Source organism: Schistocerca cancellata, chromosome 12 (genome assembly GCF_023864275.1).
Source record: "Schistocerca cancellata isolate TAMUIC-IGC-003103 chromosome 12, iqSchCanc2.1, whole genome shotgun sequence".
Lineage (NCBI taxonomy): Eukaryota > Metazoa > Arthropoda > Insecta > Orthoptera > Acrididae > Schistocerca > Schistocerca cancellata.
The window spans coordinates 86,527,160-86,542,348 of record NC_064637.1 but is presented as its reverse complement, the minus strand read 5'-3'; positions in this window follow the sequence as shown (position 1 = coordinate 86,542,348).

Here is a 15,189-nt window from a genome sequence, read left to right as displayed (position 1 = left end):
ATCGTTTTATTAACGTGTTTTGAAATACCAGTGCGTTCGGCATGAAACCACGGATCCTGTTGCAAGACAGAGACATGCAGTGCATCGTGGTGCATCGTAGCAGTCACTTAAAGCATTCATATCAGCAGTCGGCGTGGAGATTGTGCTGCCTGGCTGTACAAGATCGTGACTTGCAGTTTTGTATTGTTGCAGTATTGAGGGAATCATTGACAGTGGAAGTAAGTATAAAAAAGTTACTGCTACATAAATTTAAGTTTGTACTACTGATTTTATGAGCAGTTTCCTACTGGGGCAGTACATAATTTTGATATACAACTTTTGAAATTTTAGACCCATTTTGGCATGTTGTTTGTGAATATAATTTGTTTTAGGCGTTACGAGTTCATGTAAGTGTCGAGATGTTGGATTGTGTCCTGAAAAAATGATAATTTCCTTTTAAATGTATCACGTGAGGTGATGGGTGGTTGAGAACGGTATGCCCTAGTGGTTCCAAAGTGCAACCACCTCCTTAAAAGAATTGATTGTTTACGTTTTGCTGGTTTCTTCTAGTATTTATTGCTGACTATGGCCATAAAGGTTAATTATGTGAGCCGGCCAAAGTGGCCGAGCGGTTAAAGACGCTACAGTCTGGAACCGCACTACCGCTACGGTCGCAGGTTCGAATCCTGCCTCGGGCATGGATGTGTGTGCTGTCCTTAGGTTAGTTAGGTTTAAGTAGTTCTAAGTTCTAGCGGACTGATGACCACAGCAGTTGAGTCCCATAGTGCTCAGAGCCATTTGACCCATTTAATTATGTGAAAAATTTAAAATAAGGTATTTTTTTCATGTTGGTGGGACTCGAAGGGTTGATCCGAGCACTTCATTCTAGGTCCTCCATTATCACTGTTCCCGTGTGGTTATTGCACACACTGTGTGACGGTCGCAGCACTATCGTAACACGAAGGACGTGCGTCAATATCGCATGCGTGCTGTCTGTACCTGATACCAGAAGGTCGGTAGAAGTAGTGCAGTGAACGGCGACCGCTGTATTTGAGTCAGATGCAGTGCAAACTGTGTGAATGTGTTGAAGGCGAGTTCAAACGCCATCCTAACAGCCGGTCACCGCAGCCTACTACTGCAGTGACGTCACTTCCGCCCCACACCAGGGATAAAGCGACGGCACTTTGCGGAGCTGCATCACGTGACCCTTCATGGCAGTACGAGACGCCAGACGGCGAACCCCGTGCAGGAGCTCCGGCATACGTGGGGGTAAGAGATACCGCAAAACCCACCTTATTCACCCGCTGTGAGTCCGTGTGATTACGACCTGTTCGCCAAAATAATGAACCTTTTCGCAGCACACTTCTCAACGCAGGAGAAGACGCAATCCATGCCATAGGGTTGTCCTTGAGAGACATCTACATCTACAACCATACTCCGCGAGCCATCTGACGGTGAGTGGCGGAAGGTACTTTGAGTACCTCTATCGCTTCTCCCTTCTATTCCAGTCTCGTATTGTTCGTGGAAAGAAAGATTGTCGGTCTGCCTTTGTGTGGGTTCTAATCTCTCTGATTTTATTCTCATGGTCTCTTCGCGAGGTATACGTAGGAGGGAGCAATATACTGCTTGACTCCTAGATGAAGGTATGTTCTCGAAACTTCAAAAAAAAGCCCGTACCGAGCTACTGAGCGTCTCTCTTGCAGAGTCTTCCACTGGAGTTTATCTATCATCTCCGTAAATCTTTCGCCATTACTAAATGATCCTGTAACGAAGCGCGCTGCTCTCCGTTCGATCTTCTCTATCTCCTCTATCTGGTATGGGTCCCACACCGGTGAGCAGTATTCAAGCAGTCGGCGAACAGGTGTACAATAACCTACTTTCTTTGTTTTCGGACTGGATTTCCTTAGGATTCTTCCAATGAATCTGTCTGGCATCTGCTTTACCGACGATTAATTGTATATGGTCATTCTATTTTAAATCACTCTATTCAACCCTTCGAGTCCACCAACATGAAAAAAATACCTTATTTTAAATTTTTCACATAATTAACCTTTATGGCCATAGTCAGCAATAAATACTAGAAGAAACTAGCAAAACGTAAACAATCAGTTCTTTTAAGGAGGTGGTTGCACTACTCCCAGAGTAGTGCTGACCTACTATATTGTAGCTAAATGATAAAGGATCCTTCTTTCTATGTATTCGCAGCACATTACACTTGTCTACATTGAGATTCGACTCATCGACAGAGATGGATGCGCTGTAGGTGTGCGACGCCTCCCATCTGTGTGGAGGGAAACGACCGAGATGCAGGGCGATTGTATTGTGGACATGTAATATGGCGCACGTCTGTCATATAAGACTGGTATGAATTATAGTCGTGTTGCCTCTAGTTCCTGTCCAACCCCTGTATATTATCCGTCTTTCCTTTCCAATTAAGACGTTGATTTTTTAAGTTTTTTGTTATATGGAGGAGGGCTTCGTGAGTTGTGAACCGGGGATGAGAAGTATGCCTACTCAGTGCCGTGATAAGCAGCGTCACAGACTTCGCTATAGTCCGATTGAAATAACTTGATAGCTGACGTTTGTCACTGCTACAGTGTTGCCATATCGGCTGCCGGTTGCCGCTCGGTTATAGGCGACACGCAAACACGGTGGGTCACTTCACAAACGGTGTTGATGTGTAACGCGGAGCAATGTTGGAAGTGGCGGTCGCGAACTATGGCGGAAATGCCACATGCTCTGTCCACATCTGATTTTAAGTGGACAGTGACTGAACTGCTACAGACAACGCCTTTTGTATCCCTGAATTTAAACTCTCGTCTTAATGTAACCACAACCTCGTGATGTGCAGTGTATCCGAGAATAACGGGGGTCAGCAACCAGCGGCAGAACTAAAATCGCGATCGCTTTCTTCACGGGGAATAAAGCTAATCTCTACGGTCAAACTCAAGACGGAAAAAATTTCAGTATCGAACCTAAATAACAAACTGTAATGCCTCGCTATCCTTGGTTGGTTACGTGAAACTATAGTCACACTAGCTACACGAACTACCGCTTTACTAACCGATGGGCAGTCCTAGCTGGCACTCGGTTATAGATTGTAGACGATATCGGCAGGTTCCAAACGAAAAAAGAATCAGTATAAAAAGAAAAATAAGAACAAATAAAAAGGTTAATATGATACTGAAAATGACGCGCCAAAGTATTAGAAATTTTAAGAAATTATATGTAGATCAATTAACAGAATAAAAATAATAATGAAACTCTATTGATTAGATGATAATTGGAACCCTCAGCTGCCGACAGGTGTTGTTGATATACCTCAATGGGGACAGTTGAAAATGTGTGCCCCGACCGTGACTCGAATCCGGCATCTCCTGAGATCCCAGGATCTCCTGAGATCACGGGTTCGAGTCCCGGTCGGGGCACACATTTCCAATTGTCCCCATCGAGGTATATCAACAACACCTGTCAGCAGCTGAGGGTTTCAATTAAAATCATTTATTCTAGAGGAGCTGCACGGTCATCACTGGTATCTGTTCTTTCGAGAACAGTTACTATCTTCGTATAGATTGGTTAGATTTACAAATAAAAATAAATTTCAGTGTTTAATGAGTTTCTAACCCACGACCTATTACACGACAGTTACTGCGCTAACCACTGCGACACAACACGACGATACACGATAATCATACGTTTATAGCTCTGATGCTCCAGTAGCAAAGATGAACCGCAGCCTTCAAAAATTTGGTTTCACGTAATGTGGTGCGGTACTTTTCTAATCTAAGTCGATGGTTCAAATGGCTCTGAGCTCTATGGGACTTAACATCTATGGTCACCAGTCCCCTAGAACTTAGAACTACTTAAACCTAACTAACCTAAGGACAGCACACAACACCCAGTCATTACGAGGCAGAGATAATCCTTGACCCCGCCGGGAATCGAACCCGGGAACCCGGGCGCAGAACATGTGACGCTGAAGCGCGTAGTGCGGAAGCATCCAGTTGTGTTTGCTTTGTGCTGTCTATGAAACGCTTGTATATCGGTGGCATCGCAGTGTGTGTGTGTGTGTGTGTGTGTGTGTGTGTGTGTGTGTTTGTTTTGCGGTTATCATGTGTGATGAAATACGAAGTCAAAGAGCCAAATCTAGAATTCGGGATCATAACAGAACAAGAAAGCAAGCCGGACAGGGTGAACTGGCCAATTGTTGTGGCAGTTTGGCAGCGGCGAACGGTTCGGGCGTTTAGCTGAGCGCTCTGATTGGAGGAAACCAGCTTCAGCCCGTGAAATCTGTGAAATGTCAACTACCGAGTAATTTTAATCGGACTGTAGCAAACGTTCTGTGGACGAACGTCTTGAGATGCGAAACGCTTACGTTCACAAGAACGTACACACACACACGCAGTTGCGTGTCGTAACACATGTGAGTGCGTGCTCTAACGAAGCGCGTCTCCGCAGCAGCGGTTAATGCTTCTCACGAACTCTAATTACCTGCTGCTCGCTTCAGTGTCGCCGCTAATTGAATTCTGACTCGGTACTTTCACGTACTCGCCATTTCATTACGCTAGCCACTGTGTTGGTCTGTAACGAATGGTCGGTCGCATATCCCGTCTCGAAATGTAGTGGAAGCCGAGATGTAGCTTTCCTTCTGGCTTGGGTGAAGTGGTAGCAGAAGTTGTGAGGTAACGTAGCTTTCTTGCATTTATGGACAGGTGGTTTTCTGCGTAATAATTGAACATCTGGCATAAACCTTTTCCAAGGAAGTGTCTAGTCTAGTCCCAACGATGGTAAACAGCATCCTCCCATCCTCTTAGAGCCGTGATGGGAGAAGAGCTCCGGGAATCTTACTCTCATCTCGCCAGTAACCTTATTACATCCACTTTTTGGGGTCTGACAGAGATCTCTTATTAGGGAAAGGTTGACGCCGATGGGCCACCTAAAGAAAATATATCATATAATCCTCAGATGTTGTAATAAATGTTTTATTTTTTAGTGTAACTTGGACATTATCTTTAGCACTTCATTAAAGCAGACACATTGCCAAGGGCCTTGCCGCAGTGTTGGCACCGGTTCCCGCCATTTCACCACAGTTAAGCGCTGTCGAGCATGGCTAACACTTGGACGGGTGACCGTCGGGGTCTACCGAGCAGCTGTTGGCAAGCGGGGAGTACTCAACCCTTGGGAGGCCAAATGAGGAGCAACTTGACTGTGAAATAGTGGCTCTGGTGTCGAAAGATAACAATGGCCGGGAGAGCGTTGTGCTGACCACGTGCCCCTCCATAGTAGCAGCCAATAACGCATGTCGGCTGAGGATGACACGACGGTTGGTTGGTACCGTTGTATCTTCCGAGACCTGTTCGGATGGAGGTTAGTTTCCAGTAGACACATAAGTCATTCACTGATAGTGAAATATTTGAAACACAAAATTATGTGACTTGGGACCAATCAAAAGGAACGGTTTCCTTCATTGTATCAAGCACTTTCCACGAATGAGCTATAGTGTAAGAGATGTTAAATATTTTTTTTAGGAGATTTTTGTTCGCATCTGAATACGAATAACATGCACTCGAAATCAAGGAGGCTAAAGGTAGAAATATCGCCCTTGAAACTTATAAAAGAAAGCTGAATTTCTTAACCCTACAAACCGTTGTAAAACACACACTACTGGCCACTAAAATTGCTACACCAAGAAGAAATGCAGATGATAAACTGGTGTTCAGTGGACAAATATATTATACTAGAACTGACATGTGATTACATTTTCATGCAATATGGATGCATAGCACCTCAGAAATCAGTTTCCAGAACAACCACTTCTGGCCGTAATAACGACCTTGATACGCCTGGGCATCGAGTCAAACAGAGCTTGGATGGCGTGTACAGGTATAGCTACCCATGCAGCTTCAACGCGATACCACGGTTCATAAAGAGTAGAGACTGGCGTATTGTGACGAGCCAGTTGCTCGGCCACCATTGACCAGACGTTTTCAGTTGGTGAGAGATCTCGAGAATGTGCTGGCCAGGGCAGCAGTCGAACATTTTCTGTATCCAGAAAGGCCCGTTACAGGACCTGCAACATGCGGTCGTGCATTATCCTGTTGAAATGTAGGGTTTCGCAGAGATCGAAGAAGGGTAAAGCCACGGGTCGTAACACATCTGTAATGTAACGTCCACCGTTCAAACTGCCGTCAATGCGTACAAGAGGTGACCGAGACGTCTAACCAATGGCATCCCATACCATCACACCGGGCGATACGCCAGTATGACGATGACGAATACACGCTTCCAATGTGTATACACCGCGATGTCGCCAAACAGGGATGCGACCATCATGATGCTGTAAACAGAACCTAGATTCATCCGAAAAAAATGTCGTTTTGCCATTTATGTACCCAGGTTCGTCGTTGAGTACACTATCGCAAGCGCTCCTGTCTTTGATGCAGCGTCAAGGTTAACCACAGCCATGGTCGTCGAACTGTTCGTGCAGTTCGTTATTGTCTTGCAAACGTCCCCATCTCTTGACTCAGGGATCGAGACGTGGCTGCACGATCCGTTACAGCCATGCGGATAAGATACCTGTCATCTCGACTGCTAGTGATACGAGGCCGTTGGGATCCAGCACGGCGTTCCGTATTACTCTCTTGAACCCACCGATTCGATATTCTGCTAACAGTCATTGGATCTCGACCAACGCGAGCAGCAATGTCGCGATACGATAAAGCGCAATCGCGATAGGCTACAATCCGACCTTTATCAAAGTCGGAAACATGATGGTACGCACTTCCCCTCTTTACACGAGGCATCACAACAACGTTTCACCAGGCAACGTCGGTCATCTGCTGTTTGTGTATGAGAAATCGGTTGGAAACTTTCCTCATGTCAGCACGTTGTAGGTGTCGCGACCGGCACCAACCTTGTGTGAATGCTCTGAAAAGCTAATCATTTGCATATCACAGTATCTTCTTCCTGTCGGTTAAATTTTGCGTCCGTTGCACGTCATCTTCGTGGTGTAGCAATTTTAATGGCCAGTAGTGTATAATTAAAACCATGACTTAACCTGTTAAGCCTAAGATTAGACAAAATTTTAAGTAGATCATTCAAGACAACTCGCACTAGATAGGATAACAACGTGTAGTCTCCATCCACAACACGTAGCTTTTATTCTATGAATATTAGAAAATTGGGTGAAGTATTCGCATTTCCCAATGATGAACGCAGAAATTTAGCCACTGTTACCATATCACTACTAGTTAATAACAAGGACATAGTACAAATCTTACCTTTTTTCATTGGTCCTTTCTGTCTTCGTAGAACAACTCGCCGCTAAGACGGCGAATCTTTGGCAACATGGGTTACATTTAATGGCCGCCAGCGTTCGCCTGTTTTCAGTATCCACAGAGAAACCGAGCTGGCTCATTGACGGCAATCTCGCCGTATCACTTCAAATAACGAAAATGTTTCCGGCTCAAAAATTGTTTATTCTTATTAATATACATCTGCTGAAATAATAAAGGATTAGCTCTCACGTTGCAGATAAAATGACGTGTCGTTTTTTCCCCGCGCATTTATAGTTTTGGAGGTAAACTTGTCTTTGAAGTTGTCACAGCTGTTAAATGACTAAATACAACCAACTCCAACTGTTTGTGGGTTTCGTATTTTTTGTGTGGTAATTTGTGCAGAATTTCCCGTTTCCGAGTGCTTTCCAAAGGTAAAATTTGCTAACTCAAAATGCTAAGAAAACGTGTAAATTCACTAAATATTTTTGTTAGTTTTGAATGAAATAATTTTGGCTATTTTCGCAGTGTCATTATAAAACAAATGAATTGGCGATGTTTCGACCGACTTTGCAGTGCCCCTGAATTGAAGTTGCCGTAGCGCCCTCTAATGACGCGGCCGAATAATCAAAGTTATTTTATTCAAAATGTCACTGTCCGAGGAAGCCTACGAAAGCATATACTTTTTGTACATTTGTGGGGACTGAAGATAATGGACCAGATATAGCAACGCGCTCGACATATCCGCTGACAGAAAAGAAGTCGCAACACTAAGAAATAATTAATATAGAGTAATGAAATTTCCGGGATACATTTGTCTAGGTAACGTTTTTAAGTGATTAACAAAGCACAAACCCAGGATAATCTGTGAAATAGGCCACTGCAAATGTGAAATGTAGGTACATTAATAACCGGTGTAACTCCCTCTATGTTGAATGCACGCATGCAAACGTGCATGAAGTGTGTTCTACAGGTGCTGTATGTCCGTTAGTGGGATGGCTCTGAGCACTATGGGACTTAACATCTATGGTCATCAGTCCCCTAGAACTTAGAACTACTTAATCCTAACTAACCTAAGGACATCACACAACACCCAGTCATCACGAGGCAGAGAAAATCCCTGACCCCGCCGGGAATCGAACCCGGGAAGTCAGTCAGTGGGATGGAGTTCCATTCCTGTTGCAATTGGTCAGAAAATACAGGGCCGTCGATATGGAGACTGATCTAGTGATAGGGCAGGCGAAGGCAACATGACACACTGCACATCGTGTTTTTCGTCGTATCTCAAACGTAACTGAAACTCACGAAAGTTACATCGTGTACTTAAAGCAAACCTGATTTGCATCCTCGCAGAGGCGCTACTGGGGCAACTCTTATGCAACTAGCCCGAAAATTGAACCGACGTTACCTTTCAGATACAGAAACACGCTTGCCGACTTTATGTTGCGCTACTCCTTGGTGACGCAATTTTTCCGTTAGTGTGTCTGACAATTCTCGTTCACTTGAACTACGATAATGGCTGAAAAAACAAAACGTATACTATGCCTTTCTGTGGCTGCGGTTTGCCGGGAGCCGACAATCCACAGAGGTAACAACTATTATGCTTCACTTCACCTATAAAGGCAGGACTGTCAATGATGGAATGAGGTACAGCTGAATACCCTACTACTCCACCTGTTATTCGGCATGTTCCGTATTGAACTAGCTTACCAGTTCCTGCTTCACACCAAAATTACGAGCTTGAGGTAGAAAATGTAGACAGTACGAAGGAAGAACACAAGTCTTCCACATTCCATGACTCTGATTTCGACGAAAAAGATGATAAACCAGGTACTTGTGTCGAATAGAGACCTTGGTTTCTCCGAGGAGAAGGCAGAACTTCTAGCCAGGAACACAACAATGGCATCTTCTCCAACAGTTCAAACACCGTCATAGTCTGATCGACTTGTGGAGGAGAAAGAAAAGGTAGTGCTGGAAACTCTGAAGGAGCCATCTATGGATTTTTAGCAAGAAGAGAGATAAAAACTACATTAAGATGGTGACAGTACTTCTGCCAAAATACCGTAACTAGGGCTCAACATGTGCCTTAAAACCCATTTTCTCTCCTCAAACAGACTTTTTTCCCCCTACTTATGTAGTCAGCGATGAACACAGGACATTACCGTAACGGAACAAAGATACCGGGGCCACTGTAAAGATTTAATGCTCTCGGATTACTGCTGATCTGTGTGTAGAGGTGCTCCGGAATGCGATGGATGCAAGCCAAAAGACAGCAATCTCTCTTAAAGGCCTCACATGATTCTCTTCATATGCAACCAACTGTCAGGTATTTTTGTATCAATTTAGACCTCCTGGAACTCAAACGTCATTAAAAAAATATCAAATGGATTGTCATAATTGTTGCCACATGTAATTAATTCTCTTAATCTGATAAAATAATATAAAGCTTTGTTTTCGTTGAGCAGTGTTACCATCATGTTTATGGCTAATTGTTGAGACCCCCTCTGTGTGAAAATATAATTTAGTTCTTACAAGAAAGTAAGATGAGCAACCAGTCACTGTTAATGACATTTACTAATACTAAATAGTGCCTATACAAGTTTCGAACTGGCAGATTCATTTTAGAAGCAATTTAAAATTACTTTTTAGTGTACATGGGATGTACACGGATTGTGCCAAAGATTTATTGACGTTGTGGTGCCCTACAGCAAAAAATGATTATTTTTATTGCAAATGGACCTAACAATGGATTGTAACAACGTAAACGTCTTAAGAAGTTTGTCTAGACATGTTTTACTTTAAATACAAGTTTTTTGCAGCACTATTTACTTATTTTCTCGAAGTGACCGATTTATACGACAAACTCGTTTCGCTGTACGTCTAAGCTGGTATGATGTGACGTGGTCTATGTGGCACACTGGAACGCAAATGTCGGGTATCTTTTTGTTCTGATATGATCACGTTATTTGTATCTTTACTTTTTCTTTGGGTGATCTCGTAAAGTTATTTTTTGACAGTTTTTCTGGGAGCTTCGGCTCCATCGATGCTATGTCTTTAAAGTGTAAGATATATTAGGAAATTGTTTACGTTATTATAATCCTCAGATATATGAAGAAAATCCTTGCGTTGTTATAATCCATTGTAAGAGCATTTTACAGTAAAACTGACATTTTTCGGCAGAGTACCGCCATCCCAAGAAGCCCTCGCCCACACTCAGCGAACATCTCGAGTACAGCGTAATGCAATTTTAAGCGTGAAAGTGAACCTGTCGGTATGAAACTAGTACCGATGCTATTCGTTGACAATAAACAAACATTATAAATAGTGTGTGGTTGCAGTTTTTACCTGCTCTAGGAATTAACCTGTCTTATTTGTGTAATGACCAATATCATTTGTTCTTTACTTGTGTGTTCATTTACTGTAAGACGTCCAGCCAAATCAGGTGCTGGTTGGATTTGAATCTGTAGGAGGGAATTACGCCGTACGTGTTAAGCTTTCAATCTCATTGCTCATTTATTTGCTTGAAGTGTATCTTATTTGCATACGAGGAGCCAGAGAAGCATTAAAAATAACTGTAGTTAGCGAACATAGCCACGGTAATATATGATCCAATTCAATGCGGGAATTGTACGTGTACATGTGTGACCATTGTGCCGAAAGCAGGTAAGAGAATTTTTCTACCCTAACTTACCTTCACCGAGACAGAGAATGCTGAGGCTGACATATACGTGAATCACTTCTGCATATAGTTCTAAATGTTGTAAATAATATAGAAATCCATTCCAGTTCCACTGTTAGAGATATCGGTTTAATACTAGACGAGAGATTAAACTGGAGCAAAAATACTTTATCTGTAAACTTTAAAAAAGGAAAAGAGTCTCTTTTTTCCAAGAGGGTATGTAATTATCCTTAATTTATTACTCACGAATTTAGAATCCAGTTCTGCACTAACAGACACTCTACGCTAAGAGGAATTATTTGGGCCTTGAAGGGGGTGGGGATTATTTAAAATAATATCACGGTCTTTTGCGAAAGAATCATTATATGAAATCTTTCCACTTCGTAAGTCAGGACAAACTAGGTTCAAAACCCAGGCTTTAAATATCACTGCCATTGTACCCATGAATGTTACAGAGTGACCATCAGCTTTACTTTTGACTATGGTTGTAAACAAATATCCTGGGTCTACATCCGATATGATTTGACTTAGTAACTGAAAATATTTTATACTCAACATTTTTGTCACACGTTTTCGTTGGAGATACATCCAGTGAAGTGTGTTGTGCGACATTATTTCCGCTTTCAGTGAACCAACTATACTTACAGATACAGTCAAGACTGAAATAAAACTAGTATACCTTAGTCATGAATTGTGTTTAAAATACAAGATGATACAGGGAATTAACTCTCCATTAATAGAAAATTTGTGGCTCTTTTCCACTGACTCTCGTGTGATATGTTGTCTGTGTCATTGACTGCAACCAATATACCATATAGATTCTTAACACACATTGATTGTGGGTGACTGTAAATTCTGGTAAGTCAATGAAACGCCATATATTATATGTACTAAACCTTTATTTACACAATGTTGTAGATACCAGATACATTATTTTGTATACTGAGTGGTGAGGGAAAAAGGTTTCTTTATTTTTTATTTCGAAATGAAATAGAAAGCAGAAATTGCCTCTTTTTCGAGAAGAACATTTTCTTGTATATTCTAAGCTACAATTTTCTAACTGTAAGACGATTACCAATACAACTAGCTCACTGTATTACATTTGTCATGTTTCCATTATTCAAAAGTCAAATACTTATTGCGAGGGAAGGATGGACGTGGGAAGGTGGAGAGAGGGTTTTGGTTTTACTGGGAGAGGCTATAAGAATTTTTGTAATGCAACAGATAATATGAGAGACCGGACAGAATGTAGCCTGTTGAACAGTAATGAGCTACTCGACTCCATATACTGTAAATGCACGCAGTAGGGTGTTTACAAATTCCTGTTTTGCCAGGCGTGCCCGCTACATCAATTCTCCATATGGAAAATGAAATATAACTTGTCTCAGCTTTTGCTCATTGGCTACTTTTACAAGAAGAGTTTTTTTATTGTTTGTAGAAGTTAACACTAACTGATTTGCACATTTACAAACGAACAGAATAAAGACTCTAACGAAATTCGCCAAAAAATTAACAACGTTCCTTTCTTAAAGGCAAAATATTGGATCTAATGTTTATTTCAAGGAAAAAGAATTATATTTTGCAATTGCAATCTTTACCTTGCTATCAAACCATCTAGCCCACTGCAGGAGCCAGACAGATGGAATATTTGCTCTCGTCGTTACAATGTAAAACCAAATTAAAAAAAAAGACTAACAACTCGAAATCTTACCAACAGTTGATTCACTATTTACATAGGTTAATTTTACAGTCTTGAACCAACCTAAACAGCCATTAGAAAAGGAAACTCAACGGTTGGACGAAACTTTTTCGATATTTTCAAGGAAAACAATGCTATAAAACGCTAAACTTTCCATCCAAAAAACATTTTTAACAAATATGGATAAAATTATAATGTATTCCTTTATTGATCTAGGAATGAGAAGGAGAGATTAAATTTTAAGAAATCATCGCCTTCGGGCCGTTTCCACTTTTCACTCTGTTTTCAGATGTAGCCCATGTCTGCGTCCAAGCCTTACACAGAAACGTACATTTTACTATTCTTTAGAACGTAACATGAAAAATGCGTTAACAGTAACATTGGAAGCGTTCAAAAATTTCTAATTAGAACGACTACATTTATTTACAGATAGAAAAGTAAAAACATCCATCACTTATCGTTATGTAAACGAAGATAACAAAAACTATTGACGCTAAAACTAGACACTTTAAAGTTCTCAGCTGCGTTTAAGAAACATTGTTCTTGGAGAGAAGGTATACGTCAGCTTGTGAAGCAGGAAATTCGATACTGTTACCTAATAATATTAAACTACGCTGCACAGTTAGTTCTACGTATAGCTTATCAGCCTAACATCAATGGCACATACTGTTCATAAAAAACATGACACTGAACATTTTCATATTTGCATTTATACGTATATACACAACTCCTAAAGTCGGCAGGTGGCCTCCATCTTTGCTCCACCTGATTCACGCAAAAAAATTGCTTACAAGTGGTGAACTGGGTTACATACGTGGATACATGGTTCGCAGAATTTGTTTTTAAGTATTACTATGGTAAAATTACCTAACATTACTTTCACAACACACATATATTTATAGCTACAACAAAAAAATGCTGTCGCAGCATAAAACTACACAACCATACGCAAGCACTCATTGGTTTGATGAAGCCTCCTACGGCAGCCTATAGGGACATTTTCTCCGTGTGGGTTCTTGGAGTTCAAAATAACCTTTTCGTGCAGTACATGAGAGTCAAAGCTAGGAAGAAATTCCGAAGAGTTACGCAAATTAAATCCCACGTGGTAAGGACGACTATTCGAAGCGTCAAATTTCTGTGATGCACCGAATGAGTGGTTCAATCAGTGCTGCCACTCGGAAAATTCGTATACCGTAAAAATCGGAATTTTACGTGATTGCTTGAGGGTTTGTTAGGAAGTTAGTTTCTGAACACTAACGTTCTGTTGCCGAAACCGACGTCGCAGGTGCAGTGAGTGAACAGCGCAGATTTGTCGATTATAGTACCTGCGTCGGGTTACACGAAGATTCAATTTTATATCTAAGTACTGATAATTCGGATTCGAGGAGGTTATACATACATTTCTCTCACACAGTCACAACGTGACTCTATGTGAGCAAAAAAAGAAAAAAAAAAAAAAAGAAATTCAAGTAATACCTTCGCCAGCCTTAGCCTAAACTTGCATTCGATTGTATTAAATCGCACGAGCTACTTTACAAACAGCAATACTAAATCCTTAGGAGACACCGATTGTCCATGTTCGCTCTCGTAGAAGAGGAGAAATGGACTCACGTACTATCACAGTTGCAGAGAGCGGAAATTGACACAGACACTACACGCAATGGAAATGGTTTTACAGCTAGGTGGACTTAAAACCACACTCTAGACTGATTAAGGTTCCTTATTCTCTAAGTTTGATATGGGAGCAAGGTATGCAATATCTGGCATGAAACTTCCTAATAGCGTGCCCTATATAGAACTAAAATGTTCGGAAGGTCTAACAACCGAAGGAGTCATTGAAATGTGACGGTAATAACTGCAGGATAGTTGCGGATAGTATACCGATTTAAATGGACTGTGGAAAGGAACTGGATTAAATATTAAAGTGCAATTATGAAGAAGACTGAAAACGAAACTTCTTAGAACTTCTGTTATCTGTAATAATGGCTGGAAAATCTAATATTATCTATTATTGTTAACAATACAGTTTTCTCGTTGGAGTGGGATTATTAGGAGGAGAGAATGCGTCACTTGACTTTTAGAAGAAGAGAATTGTATTTTTTTACACCAAGAGGGTTTCAAACTGACAAATACACTTGGCGCGTGTTGATGCGTAACAGCCCATAACTACAGCATGTAAATAAGTCCAAGCAGTGATAGACAGCTGTGCCACACGTTAAATATTTATGTGTTTAAGAAAATATATCAATGGATGCCTTCAATCTAAGTATCTATTAAATACCATACACATGAATCTGGACACACACCACTTCGGAATGGACGTTGAAACCACAAGTTTACTTAATGAATTGTAGGGAAATATATAAGCAAATTCAAGGAAGATGTGTCATGCTAAGACATTGAATATTAACGCTGTGGAGTGGACTGGGTCACCCACGAAAATCCTTTACGTATGGCCGAACTTTGTGGATACTACTTGTAAGATACCACTAATTCGTCTAATTAACTTTAAAATAGCTGTGTCCAGCGTGATTTTCATCACTAGTCCCCACTTTGAA